The following is a 26014-nucleotide window of genomic DNA, read 5'->3' on the forward strand; positions in this document are numbered from 1 at the left end:
AAATAGATAGACCACTAGCTAGATTAGTAAAGAAGAAAAGAGAGAAGAATCAAGTAAACACAATCAGAAGTGATAAGGGTGATATCAACACTGATCCCCACAAAAATACAAATAACTATCAGAGAATACAATAAACACCTCTATGCACACAATCTAGAAAATCTAGAAGAAATATATAAATTCCTGGATGCATACACCCTACTAAGACTGAACAAGGAAGAAATTAATTCCCTGAATAGACCAATAACAAGTTTGGAAATTCGGGCTGTAATAAATAGCCTACCAACCAAAAAATACCCAGGACCAGACAAATTTACAGCTGAATTCCACCAGAGGTACAAAGAAGAGCTGGTACCATTTTTACTGAAAGTATTCCAAAAAATTGAAAAGGAAGGTCTCCTTCCTAACTCATTCTATGAGACCAGCATCATTCTGATGCCAAAACCTGGCAGGGATACAAGAAGAAAAGAAAATTTCAGGCCAATATCCTTGATGAACATCAATGTAAAAATCCTCAATAAAATAAGTCCTGGCAAACCAAATCCAGGAGCACACCAAAAGGCTTATCCACCATGATCATGTTGGCTTCATCCCTGGGATGCAAGGTTGGTTTAACATATGAAAATCAATAAATGTGATTCATCACATAAATAGCACTAAAGACAAAAACCACATAATTTTCTCAACAGATGCAGAAAAGGCCTTCAACATCTCTTCATGCTAAAAATTCTCAATAAACTAGGTATTGAAAGAACATACATCAAAATAATAAGAGCCATATATGACAAACCCATGGCCAATATCATACTGAATGGGCAAAAGTTGGAAGCATTCACCTTAAAAACTGGCACAAGACAAGGATGCCCTCTCTCACCACTCCTAATCAACATAGTATTGGAAGTTCTGGCCACGGCAATCAGAAAAGAGAAAGAAATAAAGGGTATTCAAATAGGAAGAGAGAAGTCAAATTATCTTTGTTTGCAGATGATATGATGCTGCATTGAGAATACTCCATTGCCTCAGCCCAAAAGCTTCTTAAGCCTGATAAGCAACTTCAGCAAAGTCTCAGGATACAAAATCAATGTGCAAAAATTACTAACAATCCTATACAACAACAACAAATCTCTCTGATTTGGCAAGTAGAGAGCCAAATCATAAATGAACTCCCATTCACAATTGCTACAAAGAAAATAAAATACCTAGGAATATAGCTAATAAGGGAAGTGAAGGATCTCTTTAAGGAGTGTTACAAACCACTGTACAAGCAAATCAGAGAGGACATAAACAAATGAAAAAACATTCCATGTCCATGGATAGGAAGAATCAACATTGTGAAAATGGCCATACTGCCCACGGTATGGTATATATTCAATGTTATTCCCATTAAACTACCATTGACATTCTTCACAGAATTAGAAAAAAATGTTTTAAATCCATATGGGACCCAAGAAGAGCCTGTATTGCCAAAACAATCCTAAGCTGAAAGAACAAAGCTGGAGGCATCATACCACTCAACTTCAAACTATACTACAAGGCTACAGTAACCAAAACAGCATGGTACTGGTACAAAAACAGACACATAGACCAATGGAACATAGTAGAGAACTTAGAAATAACACTGCACACATATAACTATCTGATTTTCAACAAACCTGACAAAAATAAGCAATGGGGAAAGGATTCCTTATTTAATAAATGGTGCTTGGAGAACTGGCTAGCCATAGGCAGAAAATTGAAACTGGACTCCTTCCTTACACCTTATACAAAAATTAACTTAAGATGGATTAAAGACTTAAATGTAAGACCCAAAACTATAAAAACCCTAGGAGAACATCTAGGCAATATCATTCAGGACATAGGCATGGGCAAAGATTTCATGATGAAAATGTCAAAAGCAATGGCAACAAAAGCAAAAATTGACAGATGTGATCTAATTAAACTAAAGACCTTCTCCACAGCAAAAGAAGCTATCATCAGAGTGAACAGACAACCTACAAAATGGGAGAGAAATTTTGCAATTTATACATCTGACAAATGTCTAATATCCAAAATCTACAAGGAGCTAAAACAAATACACAAGAAAAAAAAAGCCCCATTAAAGAGTGGGCAAAGGACATGAACAGACATTTATAAAAGAAGACATTCATGCAGCTAACAAACATATGAAAAAAAGCTCCGCATCACTGATCATTAGAGAAATGCAAATCAAAACAACAATGAGATACCATCTCACACCAGTCAGAATGGCGATTATTAAAAAGTCAAGAAACAACAGATGCTGGCAAGGTTGCGAAGAAAAAGGAATGCTTTTACACTGTTGGTGGGAGTGTAAATTAGTTCAACTATTGTGGAAGACAGTGTGGCAATTCCTCAAAGACCTAGAGGCAGAATTACCATTTGACCCAGCAATCCCGTTACTGTGTATATACCCAAAGGAATATGAATTATTCTATTTTAAAATACATGCATGTGTATGTTCATTGCAGCACTATTCACAATAGCAGAGACATGGAATCAACCCAAATGCTCATCAATGATAGAATGGATAAAGAAAATGTGGTCCACACACACCATAGAATACTATGCAACCACATAAAAAACAAGATCATGTCCTTTGCAGGGACATGGTTGGAGTTGGAAGCCATTATCCTCAGCACAACAACACAGGAACAGAAAACCAAATACTGCATGTCCTCATTTATAAGTGGGAACTGAATGATGATTACACATGGACATATAAGGAGGAACAACACATACTGGGGCCTGTCAGACTGGTGGGACTTGGGGAAAAGGGAGAGCATCAGAAAGAATAGCTTATGGATGCTGGGCTTAATACCTAGGTGATGGGTTGACCTGTGCAGCAAACCACCATGGCACACATTTACCTATGAAACAAAACTACACATCCTGTACATGCACCCCTGAACTTAAGAGCTGAAGAAAAAAATAAAAACAAAAACAAAGAAAAAAGGGGGCATAATTCTTTGAGGACCAATCTTTCAGGAAACTCAAAGTTTACGTTCCTCATTTACTTTAAAAGGTGTAAATAGTCAAACCAATCCAGCATTTAAAGTGACAATTACCAATGGAAAGATGAAAATACTTGCCACCAAGGCAAAAAATTCTTTGCCCTACCTGTTAAAATGATTCAGTATATTACACGTGGTGGCTGCACAATCATCACATTCTCTTTTTTTTTTTTTTTTTTTTTGAGACGGAGTCTTGCTCTGTCACCCAGGCTGGAGTGCAGTGGCCGGATCTCAGCTCACTGCAAGCTCCGCCTCCCGGGTTCACGCCATTCTCCTGCCTCAGCCTCCCGAGTAGCTGGGACTACAGGCGCCTGCCACCTCGCCCGGCTAAGTTTTTGTATTTTTAGTAGAGACGGGGTTTCACTGTGTTACCCAGGATGGTCTCGATCTCCTGACCTCGTGATCCGCCCGTCTCGGCCTCCCAAAGTGCTGGGATTACAGGCTTGAGCCACCGCGCCCGGCCAATCATCACATTCTCTATCATCATTCTATAGAAAGTCAGATTGCTCCTCAATCTAAAAATAGTCACTGTCAGGTTTTTCTGGGCTGGATAAGTGATTCACAGGAAAAATGGAATGAATCTCCATCAGGCTCTCTGAGGCGGAGAAACTGTTAAAGTAGCAGCAAGTGTGTGCCAGCCTGAAAAAGAATTCCTACTACCCAGATTCTTAACTTCCCAAGACTGGGAAGGAACAGTCAATAAGGAAGAGTTAATGGCTCAACAGCAAGATGCAAATGCTCTGGCATCTTGTGCTACAGTTGGCTTTACGTAAAAAAAAAAAAAAAAAAAAAAAGTATCCTAGTTCTTTCAGAACCAGATCAGATCTGAAATGAGACAAATGAATACCAACCACTCAGATTTCCTAAAAGCCAATTTACTTGGAAGTTGCCAAAAATATACTTTGAAATATTTAAGGCATCTATATTTCTAACCAACCTCCTTGGTTTTTATAGGAGGTAAACATAAAATTAAAAACCAAACACTACTAGACAAAAATACCGGCCTTAAGACAGAACTAGATTTTTTTTTTTTAAAAAATGAATAACAATTTGATGATTACGTATGAAAATAACCAATGTCCTGTCAACCGGGAAGCCTGACCAGGGAATCAAGAGAGCCAAGGCACTGAGAGGCACCAGCTGGGACCAGTGTGACCGCTGTGTAGAAGTAATAAGTACACAGTCCAGGATCTTGAATTGAGTCCTCAATAAATGCACATTTATTAATCATAAAATACATAAAATTTCCAATTAGAAGAATTTGACATAGCTAGAATTTGACATAGCTAGAAGGGATAGCAAATAAGTTGGATGTCAGAATCAAAGAATTTAGACTGGCTAGGCCAGGCATGGTGGCTCACGCTTGTAATCCCAGCACTTTGGGAGGCCAGCGCGAATGGATCACTTGAGGTCAGGAGTTCAAGACCAGCCTGGCCAATATGGTGAAATCCCATCTCTACTAAAAATACAAAAATTAGCCGGGTATGGTGGCAGGCGCCTGTAATCCTAGCTACTCAGGAGAGTGAGGCAGGAGAATCGCCTGAACTCAGAAGGCAGAGGTTGCAGTGAGCCAAGACTGTGCCACAGCCTGGGTGACAGAGACTGTCTCAAAAAAAAAAAAAAAAAAAAAAAAAAGAAAACAAAAAAATTAGATGGGCTGGAATGATGGGTGAATACTTACTTTCAAATTACTATTTAATATGCCTTACATTTTCATAGTGAGTTTACAAAGTGCTTACACATACATCATTCCATTCTCTTGCTCACAAAACCCCTCTGGGATGGACCTGGGCATTTTAAGTGTTCTGTAGGTGATTCTGATGTTCAGTAAGAGGTGAGAATTATTACTTTAGGCTGCAGGATTGCTCGGCAGTGAGTCATCTGTTATTAGGGGTCTCAAATCGAGTTTGGTAAGGAGATCCTGAAAGCCTCCTAGCATTATAGAGTGGTCCAAGTAAATGGTGCTAATATTCAATTATCGTGGTATGCTAACAACTTTGCAGATCACCATGTCCATGGAACTGTATATGTCTTCAGAAGCATGTTTTGAACATCATATTTTCAACTGTGCAGTGAGATAGGTCTTCTATAGACATCTGTTTTTTTGACTACGTTTTGGACAGCAAGGGTATTTGAAAGTGATAAGTGGCACTTTATGCCCTGGAAGATATACTACCACTAACAGAAATTGAGGGAACTCCTAAAATGCTTTAAAAGACCAAGGTAGAAAACTTTCCTAAAGTGGTACACAGAAAGAAGAGCCAAGTAGTTCCCTGGAGAACTTGATCTATGGAATCCAATTACATGTAGAGCACATTTTGCCCATGTCCATGGAATTAAGGAAGGTGAGAGACTTAGCTAAAGGGCAAGAGTTAACAGATCGTTTCATTTTAAAACTTTAATTATGGAAACTTGATTTTAATGATGGCACTGCAGGATCACTTGTGATACCTTTATTATGTTAAGAAGTGAACACATACTCCAAATTGGGAGTAAACCTGTGCTCCTTTTCCTCGGCTGCTTATTCCTCTCCCCTCTTCTGAGGAAAGCTGAATTCTAACACTTCATTATGAAAATCTGGGCTGCAGGTGTAGTGCCCGGGAATCTGTGAAGATGCCTCTGGGTATATGTAAAAAAAGAGGTAGGAGGATTCCAGGAAAAGTATGCCTCACTCCCTTAGGCTGAGTAGCTTTACCATAACTTGAATCAATAAAAATACCTGAATGATTAAACAACAGTAGATAATTAATTCATTGTCTCACTTTCTTCCTTCTTACTCAGAACTCTCTTAGGTGCTTAATGTTAAATATTTGATGTTCTGGGATTTTCCTTTGGGTAAGGCTCAAAAATGTACTTAAATGTACTTAAACCTAAAACTATTATATTTTAAATAATAAGGTTCTACTTTTATTTTTAAACACTCTGTTAATACTTTTGTTTTTGTAAGAATATTAACTGAGTCTTACACTTTGAACTCAAATCTTAAATTTAGAATACATAAAGTCACATTCCAGTATTTGTTCTGCCTTCAAAACTTTTACCTATACTTAAAACATTGTTTCGTATATCTGCTATAGTTTCTTTCAATCTTCTGTGAGTATAATGTCAGATTTGTGAGGTTCATCTGGGTTTAATCCTAGGTTTAACGCTACATGGTCTGTGTGAATTTGAATAAATTAACTTCTTGAAGACACGGTTTACTTCATCTGTTAAAAATAAGGATATTAGGTCAAGCGCAGTGGCTCATGCCTATAATCCCAGCACTTTGGGAGGCTGACGTGGGAGGGTTGCTTGAAGCCAGGAGTTTGAGACCAGCCTGGGTAACAAAGTGAGAGTCTTTCTCTAAAAAAACAAATTAAAAAAAGGTAGCCTGGTGTGGTGGCACACGCCTGTATTCCCAGCTACTTGGGAGGTTGAAATAGGAGGATGGCTTGAGCCCAAGAGTTTGAGGCTGCAATGAGCTATGATTGCACCACTGCACTCCAGTCAGGGTGACAGAGCAAGCAAGAAAGAAGCATCTCAGAAAGAAAGAAAGAGTAAGAAAGAGAGAAGCTCTTTTGAGACAGAGCATCTCAAAAAAAAAAAAAAAAAAACAAATAAAAAGAATTTTAATATATGTGTCCTAGGGTTGCTATAACTATTAGAGTTAATACAATGTGTAAAGTCCCTGTACGATGCTTCTTGAGATGAACTGTATACATTAATGTTAGTTTTCTTCTCTACTTCTTTCTGGGTTAATCCTAGGGAATAAATAACGATGCCATCTATGATGCTTAATTAGTTTTCCAGTTGATGTGAAAAATCACTTTCTTTACTTGGCCAGAGAAAGCTGGAGAAAAGGCTCTTAAGCCAAAAAATTAAATTACTTATTTATATGTCCCCAGAACTTTTAAGTTAGTGTTGCTGCCATGTACGATGCAGTGAAGTTGTTCCTAAAAGAAAGTTATGAGAGAAGCAGAAGGGAGAGCAGGAGCGAGCCAGACAGCTTCCGGTGTGTCATCAGTTACATCTGCATGTGCCGTTCCACTTACTTAGCTTTAAGTGTTGTGAATTATTTCACTATTACCCTATCTGCAATTTTAGATTATCTACACTGTTATGGATTGAGTTTTATAATCTATAACTAATGAATTCCTATCTTGGGCAAGGTATTAAAAAAACATCTACATGTGGAGCATGTGGACTGTACAAATTACAAAAATGAAATTTTTATTTTTTTTCACAGCTGGCATAGTGAATATTCCTGCCAAATAGTACCTTCAGCGTGACTGACCAAACTAAAATCTACTTGAGGCCTCACCCCTCCATCCCCTCCCAAGTGTGAGAATTCTGCAGGAAAGGCTGCCAAGCTCCTGCTCTAATTTTGTTTGGAGAGTTAAATGTAAGGGAAGCAGATTCCACAAGGCGAATGTACCACTCAGCACAAAATCGACTTTTAAGGAACTAAACAGATGAGTTGAAGTTAAGGAAATCCCCTCTGTGAAGTCATAGGTCCGAGAGTCACACAAAGCAGTTCCAGGCAGCTGAAACATCTCAGATGCCGTGCAGTGAAACCGAAGGAGTCCTCGGCGGCGGGCAAGCAATGGTGATGAACCGAAGCGCGCCAGCCGAAGGCCGGCGGGATTTCACATGAATGTAGCTGAAATATGACTTCAGTACTTGAACCAATTCTTGTGAGTTAATGATAACCACTCCTTTCCACTCTCTGAAAGAGTGTGTGTGGCTCAGTACGTTTCTTTTTCTAACCTCTTGAGAGCCACAAACGTAAATGTGCCAGAAGGAAAGTCTCCAGTGAGCTGGAAATGTAGTCTCGATACTTAGCTTGTTCAAATATATGATGTTTATCTGAAGCCACATCTGAAGGTAGTCTAAAAGCATCTCCTTTTACCAGTACCTACAAGGCTCAGGCTCTGTGGAAGATAGGGGATATGGCAGGGGCTGGACCACGAATATGGATACCAAGATTTCCGTTCCTTAAAAGACCTACAGAAAACCCAGCTTTCAATCAGCCAAAATACCACTGCGGGGCACCTTTCAAAAGCTATATAACTAGGGACTTCTATCATGAAGACTCATATTTGCTATTTTGCTCCAACAAGGGTTATCTAAAATAGGAGGGATGAACACAAGGTGATAAAGGCCACTGTAGACTGACCCCAGTGCTTCCCAAAATTTGAAAAATTGGAGAGAAATGATTGTTCACTATGTACTACTGTACCTTCTCTGGGGGGATGTCTCTTATAGCCCTTCAAAGTCTAAATCTCCAGACTAAGATTTACTGTTAGATTCTGGAGCAACAGTTCTCCTGAATCACTGGAAATTGCTAATGAAAATTCAGGTAGGAAGTCAACTCTTGGTGTGGGCCAATGAATGGCCTGAAACCCTTCCATGTGGTGCTCTGAGATTCAGGCATCCTGATGCTTTTATCTACAGCTGCAGGAAATGCTTCTGTAAGGAAAGGGAAGAAAAGGGACAGAAGGGCAATAAGGGGAGGGAGGAGAAGGGAAAAGAAAAGAAGGAGAGAGAATAGGAGAGGAAGAGAGGAAAGGAGAAGGAACAAAAGAAAAAAGGAAGAAAAGAGAGGATGAATAAGAATACAAATTGCTTACTTAAGCTGTTACTGCATCTTTTACTACTACCTTTGGAGTTCTTCAGGGAAGACTAAACGTGCACTGTCAATTTAGATGAAACACTGCTTTTAAGCTGTCTGCATTTCATTCAGATAACAAATATTTAACACTTTTTTGGTGTGTCTGGTACATACTATGCATATAGTGGTAAAAATGCATATATAATGTCCTTGTCCCCCCGTCCCTGCCCTTCTGGTGCTTACTGTCTAATGAAAGAGACCAACAGCTTAGCTTAGCAACAAATTACTATTATAACTGTGATAATTACTATGAAGGAAAAGTAAGGGCTCCCTGCGGGAGTAAAACAGGGAGACCTAATCTAGATAGGATGCTATGGAAGTTTGTTTTCTCTGGGTAAGAGACATTTAGGCTGAGTCTTTAAGGAACATTGCAAAATAGCTGGTAAAGAATGTGTGGAGGGATTGGAGAATCACTTCTTAGGCAGAGGAAACAGAACTTGGAAAGTCCCTGAGGACATGAAGCTGGCATCGGGGAGGAACTTAAAACAAGAGCTTAAAACAAGAGCATTGGGAATCAAAAGGAAGAAAGCAATTGGGAAAGTTCAACACTGAGATAGGAGTGGCAGTTCTGGGTAAAGGGCATGTAGGATTCAGAGGCATGACACAGATTTAGTGGAATGGCATTGAATGGAAGTAATGTGAAGAGCAGAGGTAGACATGAGCTGGGAGGTGACTGCAGTTCCTTGGGAGAGAGATGGCAGCATCTGTGAGTGAGAGGTATGGACAAGTGTGTGGACAGCAACAATGGAGAGGAGCAGGCTGACTGGAGAGAGTCAGGGAGCTGTGTAAGGGTTGGTGTCAGTGGGGCGGGACAAATAAGAGATGGTTCAGGAGAATTGCTCAAGCGGAGGCACTAGTCCCTGAGATGGGGAAGATGGGAGAGGAACAGGCTAAGGGGGAGAAGTTCTAAACAGTTAATTTTAAGAATTATCATATAAACGTTGTGTTAAAGCTTCTCTGGTTAAACTGCTTTTAAGCAAGGGTTCTGAAATCAGGCATAACAGTTTGAATTCTGGCTCTGTTATTTTCTACCCAGGCAACTTATTTTATTTCCTCTGATTTCTCAAATAGGGATTCTTAAGTCTATCTCTTACGGTTAAAATGCACTATGATAATGTTTACAAAATGCCTTAAACATCATAGGAACTTAGTAAATAAAAATTACTATTACTATAATCTGCTAATGGCAACGTATTATGTTAGAGAAAAGACTCAGTTTTGACTTTGACATTTAGAAACTGTGTCATACAGGCAAAAAAAGAAAAATGTAGTTGAGATTTCTTATCTTTAAAACCAGCCAAATTACCCTCTTTTCCTACATCATGAAGAATATAAAAATGATAGTTACAACTCCAACATTTTTTATTTAGTCTTGAACCTATACCATTGGTAAGTGATAAGGGGCCTTGAAGTGAAATAGTCTTTGTGCTACAAGGAAGAGAAGATTATAAATATTTATAGCCTGTGACCACAGGAGCTCTGGGAAAAACAGCGTTGTAAAGAGAATAGTGCACTGGGGGAAAGGTATTATTTAAGATCAGTCTCATGATCACTGAGAAGGAGCAAAAAGTTCCCTGGGACATCCAAATGTCAACTACAAAGTTCCTACATAATATTTTTGAAATGTAGCCTTCAACATTAAGTGTATGGTGACCATGAAGCCTATTAAGCTCTGTATCTTTTGTTTAGAAAATGGGATTTGTTGTTCATTTAAGTTGCAAATGAATTCACTAGCCTTGTGTGAACTGACCTATTACTGTAGAAGTCATGTGGATTCTTCCATTAATCAAAAAGTGACAGACTCCCATGTCAACACAGCCCTTTCAGTCTTTTTCTCAAAAAACAAGAGGTAGCCTGTTTTCCTTAAATAGGTTATTATGAGGATAAAATATGATGAAGATTGTAAAAAGTGCTCTAAATATAAGAAATTATTCTGGATATTATTACGTTTGGCAGAAAGGCTCAAAATCAAATATTCTTCATTTATTTGTTCATTTGTTTGTTTCATCGACCAATAAACAAATAATATATTTTATGTACAGGGCACAAGAAAGGATACGATATGGGTAGAAATAGCTCCTGTCGTCAAGGAGTTTATAATGTTAGGGAAGAGAGACAGTCACACACACAGATAACTATAGAACTACACTGAATGGGGCAGAGATATAGGAAGCATCTAAAAAAAGATAAGATGGTATGAGAGTTAATAGAATAGAGGTATTTTCTTTAGGTGGGTTTACCAGGATAACTCTAAGAACAGGCCGGGTACAGTGGCTCATGCCTGCAATACCAGCACTTTTGGGAGGTCAAGGCGGGAAGATCTCCTGAGCCCAGGAGTTCAAGACCAGCCTGGGCAACACAAGGAGACCCTGTTTCTACAAAAAAATAAAAATACAAAATTATCCAGGCATGGTTGTGCACGCCTGTAGTCCCAGCTACTCAGGAGGCTGACGTGGGAGGATGGCTTGAGCCCAGGGGGTCGGGACTGCTGTGATCCTGCCACTTCACTACAGCCTGGGCGACAGAGCCAAGATCTTATCTCAAAAACAAAACAAAACAAAACAAACAAACAAACAAAAACCAAGAAATAGGAACAAATTTGAAAGACTGTAATAGCAGAGTAAGAAAATTCATCTAATAACAACAATAATAATAAAACAACAATAAAGCAGATTTAAAAATTTTCTATATGTGCCAAAAATGTGTCAAGTGCTCTAAATGTATTAACAACTTTGATCATCACAATAACCACAGGAAGGAGCTGCTATGACCAATCCCCATTGTAAAGACTTAGAAAGGTCACACATCCAGTAAGTTACAGAGCCAGGAAACAAATCTGGGTCCTTTTAATCACAATACTCTATTGTCTCCAGATAGGATGAAAGTCATGAAGAAACAGAAAAACATAGTAAATCCTTGGTGACAAATCATGAGGTGTTCAGTGTGGCTGAAGCACAACAAAAAACAAATCTAGGAGAGGTAGGTCAGGGAAAGGCTGGGTAGAGTCTTAGTGTTAGACTAAAAATTGTGGCCTTTATTTTATAACTAACCAGGAGATGTCTAAATAGAGACAATGGGAATGGTGAGAACAGATGTTGATGTTACGAGAGAGAGTCTTCAGAGACAGGAAAGGTAAAGAGGTTCCGGGAAAAATTTCACAGTGAGTCTCTTGCATTCTACTTGTTTTTAAGTAAAATAATTCAGTAGGAGAGGTGATCTGTGTAACAGTCAATCATTCAATATTCCATATGAATGAGTCCATTAGATGCTACAGTGATTTTCAGTGAGGACAAGTCTAATCTGTGATGCCCCCATAGAGATCAGGTGAAAGCTTGCTGGCTCTTCCATTTCCTGTTTTACTGCTACCAATACAATTTCTTCAGGTGGTAAGAACTTCAGGTGATACAGAAAGAAGACATTGTATATTGGTGTGCTCTCAAAGAAATTCACATTAAAAGTATGATCTCAACCTGCTTCTGAGAATTCACAGTAGAGAAACTCTTCTTTAATCTTAAAAGTAAACCAGAGGGTCCTTACCAAAATTCTCTGAGCTCCTGACCTCAAGACAGATTCAGGGCAGTTTCTGTCATGGTTGTGAAGCCTGTGTCATACAGAAGAGCCAGGAGGCAGGGGACTCAGTGGGTATTACTGTATTGAGCAACTGTACCCTCCTAGGTGATCTGACAGGGGCATCTAGGAGTCATTTTCAGTGTCAAAGTCATAGAAACAAGTAGTAAAATAGTTTATCCCCTTAACAGTATGACTGTCAGAGTTAACCTGGTATTTTAACACCCATTGGTATACCAGAAATAATTCTTAAAAAATTTTTTTTATTACATACCAAGCACTGTAGTTAATGCTGTTGGACAAAGATAGCTAAAATATGGAGAAAATTACATCATGCCTGACGAGAAATATTGTAGTCTTCTGTTTCTTTTGAAGCTATATACTATTATATAATGGCTAATGGAAGGTAAAAAAGAAGAGTAATTTTTTTCCCCAGTGAATAACTGGAGCTCATTTTATTAAGAGGAATATAAAATTAGTATACAATCACAGAGAAAAGTAATCTTAATTAGTACTTAATAGCACTCTATAAAAGATGGCCTCAGACTGACCTTGTGATCAATAGAAGTGCTTTCCTGCTACTCTTCTCAAAAGGAAAAGCCATTCTTGTCTAACTAATACATGTACATGACCTCAGAGAAACTCATCACACAAAGGGAGATCACCTCCCCTGACAGAGTTTGGTCAGTTTTCCCTATTTTTAAAATATGCTAAAATTAAAGGGATAATTTTCTCCCTAAAGGACATGCTTCATTTTAGAAGTATCATATAGAATCCGAAAAGGAGGGAATTTTAACCAACTTCCCATTAATTTAGTAAATATCCCAGAATGCTAAGATCAAAATCTTCACAGATAATGGCTTCACAGCAGCATGCTGGCTTTATGCCTACTATGAGAATACTGGGGAGTAATCTTTGGAAAATTTGTAATTGTCAACGGGACTACTGGGTTTGATGTGATTAACAACGGAAATGATCAACTTTCCTTTTCAGATAGTGATTTTAGCTGTAACCACTTTAAATTGGTTAAACTATTTTTATTTATATCATTTTTGTTTTGTATTTATGGTTACATAGATGAAAAAAGCAGTGATGATAAATTCTGAAATCTTTTAAGAGAATTTGCCAGGTCCAGGGATAGAATAGTAGAGCTGGAAGAACCTCTAAGATGATATAGTCTGTTCTCCTCATGCTACGAATTAGGAGTAGTGGCCCAAAGATGTTTTAAAAAACCCTTCTGATTCTATCACAATGTATATTACCTAAAATATCATCAATTTGGCCCTTAAAGAAAATGTATATATTAAATTATTTGTCCATGTTACTCCTACTTGGAATCAACTGCTCATCACCATGGTACCTAATACAACACTAAGCTTCTAGAAGGAGCTCCTGAATTACATTTTACAGTATTTTGTATTCTTACATTTGTGTTATTCGGGAATTTGAAAGTGGTTATGAATACCTCTAATATAGTTTGGATGTCACTTCCAAATCTCATGTTGAAATGTAATTCCCAGTGCTGGAGGTGGGGCCTGGTGGGAGGTGTTTGGGTCATGGGGGCAGATTCCTCATGGCTTGGTGCTGTCCTCACTATAGTGTGTTCTCATAAGATTTGGCTGTTTAAAATTATGTGGTATCCTCTCCTTCTCTCTCTCTCGCTTATGCTCTTGTCCTGTGATGTGCCTGCTTCCACTTCACCTTCTGCCATGAGTAAAAGTTCACTGCGGCCTTCCAAGAAGCCAAGTATATGCTGACACCATGCTTGTACAGCCTGCAGAACTGTGGGGCAATTAAACCTCTCTTCTTTATAAATTACCCAGTCTCAGGTATTTCTTTATAGCAATGCAAGAATGGCCTAACATATTCTACACTAAAATCAGACTATCCAAATTACTTCAGAGGCCCAGAAATGAACAATTAACATATTAGGAATTGCTACATGAAGTTAGACAGGCATGAGCGGAGCAGGAGACGACTCTGCTCCCCACCCACCAGGAATGTCAGGTGATTATCAGGTGATGGTTTGGCAGTTATCACACTGCTGCTCTAAAAACAATAATTCAGCAGCCAGTGCACCAGGGAGAGACAATCTCCTGACGGTCCACAGCTGTCACAATGAAGTGTTAACTGAATGCAGACACCAGCGAGAGGCAACTTCCCAAACAGATAAAAATACTTGAAATTGGTAATTGGCTTTCAACAGGGTCTCAGGAATTGGGCGAGTGAACCGGGCATGTGTATTAAGAGACAAAATGGTGGAGTATGACTTTTGGGGGCATTCCACCAGAAAAGGGAAGAAACCTTCAGATGGGCATGAGTACAACTTCCTAAACACACTGCACATGCTCACTTCCCAAGCATAAGGAGGGCACATGCAGGCAGCCCACCGTAAGGGAGAAATCGTGGGAAAGGGGTGCAAGATGCTGGAGGTGGACCAGCATATCAAGCCCCAGGGTCAAGGTTAAATGCCTGCTTGGGTCTCTTCCAAGTGTACTTTCCTTTCTTTCCTGTTCTAAAGCTTTTTAAAATAAACTTCCACTCCTGCTCTGAAAGCTTGCCTTGGTCTCTTTTTCTGCCTTATGCCCCTCAGTTGAATTCTTTCTTCTGAGGAGGCAAGAATCAAGGTTGCTGCAGACCCATACGGATTCGCCACTGGTAACTCGGATACCTTCTACCCCTAACAGAATGAGTTGTCAGGATACACATGTGCCCCCTGAGCTGAAAGAAACAATCAGAGTGTGGTGAACAGGAGGCTGCAGGCCCAGGAGAGAAAAGCCTGGGGGAGCCTACAGTGGCTGTGAAGAGAGAGACTGGGACTCTGCCAGAAACTTCCCATTCCTCCCAAATACCTGTTCCGGGAAATGTGAGGTTAGAAAGAGAAGACTGTTGACCACTTGGGACAGGAACTTCTCATAGGGATCTTCTTTTTGAGAGTCTATACAAGTTAGGCTGTCTTGGAGCTAGGTTGGCTGAAACAAAAAGGTCATTGTGTAGAGCGGGAATCACAAACCCAAGTGCCTGAGGGACAGGCATGATGGTGACTTGCTATAAGGCTGTACTGTCAGGGACATGATTTGGACAAACTGGCAAGAACATCCCCATCAAGAGGGGCAGTCTGAGAGTCAACTCAAGCTAAGGGTTACATGTAGGAATGTTGACCCGGTGATGTCAAATTACTAAGAGTAACCCAATATTTAGATTTATTCTAAATACAAAGTCTCTCTTTTTAGGTGTTGAAAACAAATTCCAACTTCCCAAAAACATTGTGAAGGTTGAAAAATACATGTTCCACAGCCATGCCCTCCAGTTTGTTGCCTCTTGTAGAGGGTGTAAAAAATGGGGATTAATGTGTGTGGAAGTTGTAGGAAGAAGCATAAGCTTCCAGTTGTAGGAAGAAGCAAAAGATGACAACAAACTGTTCTATTATTCAGATTTATCAGATAGAAAGCCTCTAAAGCTGAATTAGATATGGACTCGTTCTTTGGTCTAGTGGCTTGAATCTCACTTAGGTCTCTAAGTGGGTGTGGGATGGTAATAAGATGCATTTGTAATCACATGTACCTGTAGTGCTCAGGTAGATGGTGTAGGTAATCACAGTGCTCTTTTCCTTTAAACTTCAAAATCCTTCAAGCCTCAACAATCTTCAAACTGCAAAATCCTTCTCAATGCAGTGTTTCAGATGGCCACCATCAGTTAATCAGAGATGACATAAAAAATAGAAGATTATTGGCTCCCCCTGGCCTAGATGAGCCTCATATATAATGTATATAGTTTTGCGATACTTTATCATTTATTTGTTCAAGAATATCCAGAGAAAGATGATAAAACATGCTGTAGTCAAATATGGAGATTAGAAAAAATCTCAAAAGCTAATTATTCATTTGTTTGAAAAATATTATTGAGAGTGTCCTTTATGCCAGGCACATTGCTAGGCACTGGAGTTGCTCTAGCTGATAACCTCTAAACAATTGGTTAGACTTCCAACTACTGGCATTTCTTTTCTAGTCTGTTCCTGCCTCTTCATCTTGATTTTGGTGTACAGTCCCATGATAGGCAGAATTTCTGGATTTATCCCCCAAAGATTCCATGCCCTAAGCCCCAGATTCTGTTAGTATCATGATACAATATATAACTTCAATTACTGTGTTATGTCATTTGACATAGTGAACCTTAAAAGGGGAGATTATCTGGGTGGTCCCAAGGTCATCAAATGAGTCCTTAAAAGTAGAGGACTTTCTCCAACTAGTAGTATGAGAGGAAGGCACTGGAGAAAGTCAGAGATATATGAAATATGAGGACTCAATGCACCATTGCTGGCTTGAAGATGGAGGGGCCATGTGAGAAGAAATGTGGGTGGTTTCTAGGAACAGCAAATGGTTCCAGAGAGCAGCTGGCAAGGAAATGAGGACCTTGGACTGACTCCGAGGAATTGACTCTGCCAACAACCTGTGTTAGCTTGGAAGGGATTATTTCCCAGACCTTACAGATAAGACCTTAGCCTGCTGACATCTTGACCTAGGCCTTGTGAGATCCTAAGCAAAAAACTCATCCACGCCTGCCTGGATTTCTAACTTATAAAACTGTAAATCACTACCTTTGTGGCATTTTGCTACAATGTAATAGAAAAATAATACAGTAATGGTGGGAGGGGTTGGTGTAGGGAACCCAAGAGCAACATCTATCTAAATATTAGAGAATGATTTTTTATCTTCTTTCAAGCTTCTGTGTCTAATTCTTTAAAAAAATTCCAAAAAGTAACCCAAAATTTTGTTGGAATGTATAGCTTGTATCTACTAATTTTGGCATTTATTTTGCATTCAGTAGCCAGAATTAGTTTGTAACACATAACTGAAAAAGGGCTTGTATACACAATATATAAGGAAATCATATAAACCAATAAGAAGAACAGAATTATCCAATAGAAAGAAAATGGATCAAAACACTTGAGCAGACATTTCACAAAAATATCCATATGGCCAATATTGAAAGGTACTCAACATTCTTATTCATCTGGGATATAGACATTAAAACCACAATGATATATTATTATATTCTTTTCAGAATGGTTAAAATGAAAAAGACTGACAATACTAAGTACTGGTGAGGATGTGAAGGATGTGAAACTGTTAGTGGGAGTGTAATTGGTGCAGCCACTTAGGAAACACTCGTTGGCAGTATCTACCAAAGCATGTAACTGACATGTAACTTAAGGCCTAGCAATTCCACTACTAGGTATAATCTGATGGAAATGCATACATATGTTCGAAAAGACAAATATTAGAATGTTCACAATGGTATTATTTACAGGAGTGGCAAGCTGAAAAATACCCAAATGATAATCAATAAGGAAGTATTCAAATTGTGATCTATTCACACAATGGAATACTATACAACAATTAAAAAGAACTAACTATTGCTATAGGCAACAATATGATGCAATCTCACAAACATAATTTGGGCAAAAGAACTCGGCTACCAAATAAATACACTGTATGATTTCATTTATATAAAGTTTAAAGTCCAGCAAAATGAATTTCTGGTCTAGGAAATCAAGACAGGGGTTACATATGGAGAAGGGATGAGAGAAAGCACAATGGGGCTTTTGGTGATGATAATTATGTTTCATTTCTTGACCTCAATGGAAAACACATAAATGAAAATTTAATAAGTTGTACAACTAAGATTTCAGTGCTTTCCTCTTTGTGTGTTGTACTAACACAAAAGTAAATTTTAAAGCATACTCTATTCTAATTTAGTAATATAAAAGTAACTAAAAATTCATACCCTTTCCTAAACTAGGGTAACTCTTTTCTCACCCACTAGTTTTATCTCCAGAAACATAGTAAGTAGCTCTGAGTTTGAATATGTAAAAGGGAATGAGGAAGGTGGGAGCCAGAATATTCTGCAAAAATTAACCTTTTTCTCTCTAGAAAACAGAGAACATATAAGAAAATCCAATTTTTATCTTAAAATACCACTGTCATTTAAAACTTATAGACTTCTTTTATGTAGGAAACCCTATGAATGTCCCTTTAATGACATTTTCCATGAAAAGAAAGTTAAGCTGGTAACCCACAAGGAAGCTTGTGTTCGTGTTACAAATACTTTAGCAGCCCTTGGAAAACTGTTTCCAGTTCACTGAGATCACCTGTAAGAAACTGATAAAGTATGGGCCGGCGCAGTGGCTCATGCCTGTAATCCCAGCTCTTTGGGAGGCCAAGGCAGGCCGATCACAAGGTCAGGAGATGGAGACCATCCTGGCCAACACGGTGAAACCCCGTCTCTACTAAAAATACAAAAAATTAGCTGGGCGTGGTGGCGGGCGCCTGTGGTCCCAGCTACTCAGGAGGCTGAGGCAGGAGAATGGCGTGAACCCAGGAGGTGGAGCTTGCAGTGAGCCAAGATCACGCCACTGCACTCCAGGCTGGGCTACAGAGCGAGACTCTGTCTCAAAAAAAGAAAACAAAAGAAACAAACAAAAGAAATCTATAAAGTATGAATAGTGACTAACTTACTCTTGCGACTGTTGTAAGTTTTATATCTTGATATCTCCCCAAAATAAAATACAAAATATAGCCAAGATACAGTTGTGATAATGCCAATAAACCTGTAGTTTTTTACTGCAAGGGAGTTAATAATCTCTTCTGAAGACTCATAGCAGTCTTGATAAAAAGGAATTTTTTAAAAATTGCTATTTTATGTTTGCTCGAGATTAAATGCATATAAGTAAGGACTGCCCATGTAGCTGCTGGGCAAAGATATAATACCATAGGGCATTCCTTCCTTTCTTATCTTTTTTTTTTTTAAAAGAGGGATCTTGCTCTCTCACCCATTCTGGAGTGCAGTGGTGTGATCATAACTCATGGCAGCCTCAAACTCCTGAGCTGAAGCAATCCTCCAGCCTCTGCATCCTCAGTGTCTAAGACTACAGGTGGTGCTACCATGCCTAGCTAACACTGTTGGGCATTTCTAAGGAAATGATAAAACTTTTCTCAGTATCCTTGGTTTTGCATGCTAGCATAATCTAGGTGATCAAAAAGAAAGGTTTGAAGCTGACCAAAGACAGTTACAGCTAAAGGGAAAGACAGAGATTTACAGGAATTCAGAAAAATATCATAGGTAGATTAGGAGGTGTTGTGATTGAAAGATCCATGATGTCATTGTGCAATGTAAGATAAAATCATGTAGTAACTTCATTTTAAACCTACAGCATAAACACTGATGTTCTGCTACATTCTACACATACCACTTAATGATGATGATTCATAAGAACAGCTAATCTATGGGTGAACACATTGTTCAATTCACAGTTGTCTTTAAGTGCCTTCTATGTATGTGTGAGGGCTCCACATTAGATGTTATGGAAATACTCAGATAAAGATGATTGGTTAGTGTCCCCACAGAGTCTGTAGAAACTAGTGGCACAATAGAAAAATACATAGATTATTAAGGTAAATTAAAATGTAAATACTTTCAAGAGTCACCAGGAAAGTATTACAGAGAGTGCTCCTTCCTCTCTCAAAAGGAAAAATAAGAGATTGAATAATCCAAATAAGAACAGGATGAATGAGGGAGACGGATTTGACCTGGGCCAGTACTATAGTTTTGCAAAGTTTGTGCATAGGAATACTAGATATTGGGCACAACAGTGGGAAAGCTCAGGGCATTTGGGAAAAATATTTTAGTTATTGTTCCATCTTTATTATCAACTGCAATAGTTTGTTGGTTACATTGGAAAGCTACTAAGATCACTGTAGACATTAACTGTCTCTCGTTATAATTACACTACAGTGAGCCTTGTTTTATTCAGCCAGCAAGAATTTCATGTTCACTGACTGTCATCTGTAGTTCTTTCCAGGGAAGGAAGTTATAAAATAGACAAATATTAGAGAATCATGTAATTTTAAAAATCCAGAGCAAGTTACAAGTCAGTACAGATTTGGCACAATCTTCTACACCTCTTGACTCTATAACACCTGCCCAAGGATTGGTGTTCAGAACGATGTTCTTGGGATAGTTGTGTGCTCCTCTACCAAAGACTCAAGTACCTAACTTAATATATATTCTCAGGAACATATTTTAGAAATATTTTAGCAAAGGTCTAAGCAAAATAAGTATTCTGATGAACTTTTAGAACATAAAATGATCCAGAACATGTCATTTCCAAATATGCTTTCTAACAACAATTCAATGTTGTCACAGAGTGAACCATCAGTTTCATCTTAATCCAGTGTAATGGGAGACTTGAGGTTCATTTTAGAGAAGTGGAGCATGAAAACAGCCAATTTAATTTCTTGGTATTCACTAACAGTTTGGTTAAGGCGAGCACTTTACATGTATTCACTCCCTTCATCTTTTCATCAGCCCTATGAAGAAATACTACCATCATCCCTACTTTAGAGATGGAAAAGTTAGAGCTTGGAGAGGTTAAATATTGCCCAAGGTCAACAGAGAGCCAAAATCCAAAACCAAGTTTGTCTTACTTTAAAAGGCACTGTATTTTACTACAGTCATTACTTTCAGAACTTATTTCCTTAAAAGTTCATGCTTTCCAAAGACATGGAATCAACCCAACTGCCCATCAATGACAGACTGGATAAAGAAAATGTGATACATATACACTATGGAATACTATGCAGCCATAAAAAGGAATGAGATCATGTCCTTTGACGGAACATGGATGGAGCTGGAAGCCATTCTCCTCAGCAAACTAATGCAGGAACAGAAAATCAAACACTGCATGTTCTCACTTATAAGGGAGAACTGAATGATGAGAACATGTGGACACATGGAGGGGAACAACACACACCGGGACCTGTCGGGGGAGCAGGGGAAGGGCGAGCATCAGGAAGAATAGCTAATGGATGCTGGGCTTAATATCTAGGTGATGGGTTGATCCGTGCAGCAAACCACCATGGCACACGTTTACCTATGTAACAAACCTGCACATCCTGCACATTTACCCCTGAACTTAAAAGTTGAAGAAGAAAAAAAAAAGATGCTCATGCTTTCCTTATACTTATACTTTTATGTTACTTTTCCAACCACAGGGCTCTCAGACCCAATCATTTGGTAATATAGTTCAACAATATTGAAGTGTAGGTTTTCCCCATATGCATTTTAAATAATTTGTTCACAATTTATTGAGCATATATGATGTGCCAAGCACCACATATGCATTAATCCTTTTGCTCCTCATAGCAACTTGTGAGTGTGGTAGTGTAATTGCCACCATTTTACACAGGAAAAATCTGGCCTCCATGACTCCACGCTTGGCCTTGGATCACTGTCTCCATCAGTGCATTGGCCTCCTCAATTTATTTTACAGGGTCCTCTATACATTCCTGATGTAACTACGGGATGGTCTCAGAGCTCATTCTCTGGGCCTCTCTCTTCTCTGCCTAAACTCTCTCCCCTACGTGTCTCATCCAGCCTTGCAATATAAGTGATGATGACTTAAAAATTTATATCTTCTGCTCTGACCTGTTACTGAACTCCACCTAAAATACTCAACTTTCAACTCATACCTCCACTTACATGATGGACAGACATCTCAAACTTAGCATATCTAAAATTGAACTCTTAATTTTTCTTCAAACTTATTTTTCTGTCTTCCTTATTTCAAAAAATTGTCCTTAAAATGTCACAGACTAAATTGACACAGACTAAATTAAACTTTAGTTAATAAAATTGACAGTTTCAATAGCTTTCCTAAACAGAGCACTGAATTTACTAATATTTATCATTTGAGATTTACTGAAAAAATATATCTGATTCCAGGGTTGAGGTATTGATATCTATATTGTACACACACCACACACACACACTTTCTAAGAAATAATGTGTGTACTTGTAGTAGTATGTAAATAAATCAAAGTATTATTCATGAAAGTAAAACCAAAGCCATAAGCATGTCTTCCTGGCAATGAAAGGTGCTCCACATTGTTATTCATCCAGGAAATGTATATCAAACTTAAAATGAGATACCACCACACGCTGATCAGAACGGTTAGAATGAAACAGGCAGAGACTACTGATATGGTTTGGCTGTACCCCCATCCAAATCTCATCTTGAATTGTAGCTCTCATAATTCCCATGTGTTGTGGGAGGGGCATGGTAGGAGGTAATTGAATCATGGTGGCAGGTCTTTCCCATGCTATTCTCATGATAGCGAATAAGTCTCATGAGATCTGATGGTTTTATAAAGGGGAGTTTCCCTGCACAGTTCTCTTCTCCTGTCTGCCACCATGTGAAACGTTCCTTTCACCTTCTGCCATGATTGTGAGGCCTCCCCAGCCATGTGGAACTGTGAGTCCGTTAAACCTCTTTCTTTTGTAAATTGCCTAGTCTTGAGTATGTCTTTATCAGCAGCATGAAAATGGACTAATACAAATACCAAGCACTAGTCAGGATGTGAAGCAAAGGAAACTCTCATATACTATTAGTGGGAATATAATATTTAACATTTAATTGCATCTTAAAATGGCACCTATTATTTTCTTTGTCAATCCCACATCATCTACTTTGGGGAATTGCCATTTCTCTGGCTCATTCTGTTTGGGCCATTCAACATATGTTCTTGCCTTCCATACCACAGTTGTAGAGTGCACTATATCCCTAGACACAGTGCTTAGTGTAGTGATCAGCATTTGCCCCAAGCTAAGTCATTAAGAATCTTTTAGAGGAGATCAGTCTTGTTTCTTTTTCTGGCATCACAAACTCTCAAAATAATGTAGACTTTTGGGTGGTAGGGCCATCTTGCTGTGACAGAGGAGAGCCCTTCTCAGGCAAGGAGAACTGAGAGACAAAACTCCTATGACATTATTAAACTTGTTTCTAAAGCCAGGATATATCTTGGGCTTTTTACTTTTGTAGGCTAATAAATTCCCTCCTTAGGCTAGTTGATATAGTTTGGCTCTGTGTTCCCACCCAAATCTCATCTTGAATTGTAATCCCACATGTTGATGGCGGGACCTGGTGGGAGGTGATTGGATCATGGGGACAGTTTTCCCCCATGCTGTTCTCATGATAGTGAGTTCTCACAAGATCTGATGGTTTAAAAGTGTGTGGTGGTTCATCTCTCTCTCGCCACCATGTAAGATGTGCCTTGCTTCTCCATGATTGCAAGTTTCCTGAGGCCTCCCCAGCCATGCAGAACTGTGGGTCAATTAAACCTTTTTTTCTTTATAAATTACCCAGTCTCAGGTAGTTCTTTAGAGCAGAGTGAAAACAGACTAATATAGAAAATTGGTATTGAGGGAAATAGGGCACTGCTATAAAGATACTTGAAAATATGGAAGTGACTTTGGAACTGGATAATGGGCAGAGATTGGAACAGTTTGGAGGGCTCAGAAGAAGATAGAAGATGTGGGAAAGTTTGGAACTTCCTAGAGACTTGTTGAATGGTTTTGAACAAAATGCTGATATTGATATGTACATATACTACTGAACTATTGTTCCTTATCTAAGTTTGTAACTGAAATTGTTGTATCTATTTAGCTTTATCTAAGAGTGACAGAAAGCTATCACAATAGAAGTCCATAAATAACTTTGAAGGGAAATAAGCTACTGAGAAAAGTTTTTATGAAAAACAGATGACTAATGCCTTTAATATATAAATAGTACAAGCCAATAAACAAAAAACTAAAAGCATCTCCAATAGAAAAATGAATAAAGGACATAAATGACAATAGAAAATGAAGATGACCATATGAAAAAATACTTACCTGCACTAGAAATTTTTTGAGTTGAATTAAAATGTAATGCAATGTTTACCTAACAAATAAGATATATTAAAAATAATATTCAATATTGACAAACTCTGATGAGATGTACACTTAAGGCATTGCTGGTAGTAATATAAAATAGTGCAACTTTTCTGGAAGACAATTGGAATTATGTTTCAAATATATTTAACACATTGTCTCAATGAAATGAGAAATACAGACAAACATTTAGGTAGAAAGATATTATTTTTAGTTATTTATAATAGCAGTCTACTGGGAAATGGTTAAGTAAATATAAAATTTATTTTTGGGTATAATATGAAGTAGGAATTTAATTTTCCCCAAGTGGCTAATTGTTCCAGCATCACTTACTGATCAGTTGAACATTTCTTCACTGATGTTTGACTACACCTCTGGTTCCATATGGACAGTGGTCTGTTTCAGGCATTTTATCCTCTTCTACTGGTCTCTTTATCATCGCATGTTAATATTAGACAGACTTAAGGCCACAGTTTTAGAATGAGTCTTGATATTGGGTAGAACAATCTTCTCTGTGTTCAGATTGTTTCAAAAATATTTTGACAATTTTTCCTTGCTCCCTTTTCTAACTTCATGTACATTTAAAAAACAGCTTATTCAGGTAACCTCAAAGATGCTTTTTTTGAGATTTTAAATAGAATCAAATTTGTGGATACATTTGAGAGAAATGACATCTTTTAGCTATTAAAGTTTCCCCTCCAAGATCATAATATAGGTCTTTATGTATTTAAGTATTCTTTTATGCATCTGTATATGCATATGCATATCTATATCTATAATGGGTTCATACAACTTTTATAAGGTTAATTCCTTACAGGAACCTTGTAATTGTTTTGCTATTATAAAGGACACCTTAAAATTTTAACTTTCTGTTTTGGCTGATATACAGAAAGGCAACTGATTTTTGTATAATCAGCTTATATTCAGCAACCTTGAGGAACTCTTAAAATGAGTTTCCTTCCTGATAGTCCACTTTCTCCTACATTAAGGAGCTGACTGGGAATTCTAGGTGTGAAAACTATCAGGTTTCATTCAGAATGTGAGAGTGAGTTGGAAAGAAGGCAAACAGCTAGGGTCACCCCATTCCCTCCTGACCCTGGCAATGGTGAAACTTGGAGGGCTTTTCCCTTAAATAGTATCTATCCCAGTGGAGGAGACCTTGTCTCTCTGATGTGGAATGCTGCAGCCTTACAGGGACTATTGTCTTCAGTCTGGGAGCTGGTTCCTTCTAAGCCTTTGGGTTTTAATTCTTAACTCTTCACTGACTGCCCTATTTAAATCACCTGCCAACCCTCACCTGTGCCTGCCCTTATTCCCTATTACAGAAGACTGTTCTTGTCCTTTACAGCAATGATCACATTTTATGAGTTTATTTGTTTGGTAATATCCTTTTTTACTGTCTGTTCTTCTTATCCATTGCAAGTTTCATAAGGTCAGGGACCAGGTCGATTTTGTTCATCTTTTTCCTGGTCCCTGCCATTTAGTTCAATAAATGTTTGTAGACTGAACAAAGGAGTTAGATGTCAAATATCTGCTTCAACTTTTAATGTTAACAATCCACTTGTCTCATAATTTAAAATATACCTTACTTATGCAATCTGATTTTATCTTCATAATTGCCTTTAAAATAGGTATGCTAGTCCCCATTTGACAAATAAGGCACAGGGAAATCAAATCATATGCTCCAAAAAAAATTAGTAGAGTTGAAAATGGAACCCAAATCATCTAACTCAACACCTGATTTAAAAAACTATAACAAAAATAAGACAGAAAGAAAGGAGGGAATGAAGGATGGAAAGAAAAAAGGAGAGAGGGAAAAAGGAAGGTGGAAAGTAAGGGAGGGAATATTCATTTATGAACTTTCCACATCAAGGGTATACCACATCATTTATCCTTCTAAAAACTCCTTAAGTTTCATACTTTCCCATTAGGAAACCTCATACTCTGCAGACATTTCAGGCCAGCAAACAGATTAAGAATACTCTCATACAACATTGTT

The 26014-nt window shown here is 38.3% G+C and overlaps 3 protein-coding genes across 21 annotated transcripts in view; all 3 read right to left on the reverse strand.

Annotated features, from left to right (window-relative positions):
• LLPH (LLP homolog, long-term synaptic facilitation factor) overlaps positions 1–26014 on the reverse strand; it is a 648032-nt gene that overhangs the window by 353324 nt on the left and 268694 nt on the right. The window lies entirely within an intron of this gene.
• TMBIM4 (transmembrane BAX inhibitor motif containing 4) overlaps positions 1–26014 on the reverse strand; it is a 529849-nt gene that overhangs the window by 340622 nt on the left and 163213 nt on the right. The window lies entirely within an intron of this gene.
• The window catches only part of GRIP1 (glutamate receptor interacting protein 1), a 710404-nt gene that overhangs the window by 136742 nt on the left and 547648 nt on the right, over positions 1–26014 (reverse strand). The gene's annotated exons all lie outside the window — the stretch shown is intronic.

The sequence above is a fragment of the Macaca thibetana genome, chromosome 11 (assembly GCF_024542745.1).
Source record: "Macaca thibetana thibetana isolate TM-01 chromosome 11, ASM2454274v1, whole genome shotgun sequence".
In the NCBI taxonomy this organism is placed as follows: Eukaryota; Metazoa; Chordata; class Mammalia; order Primates; family Cercopithecidae; genus Macaca; species Macaca thibetana.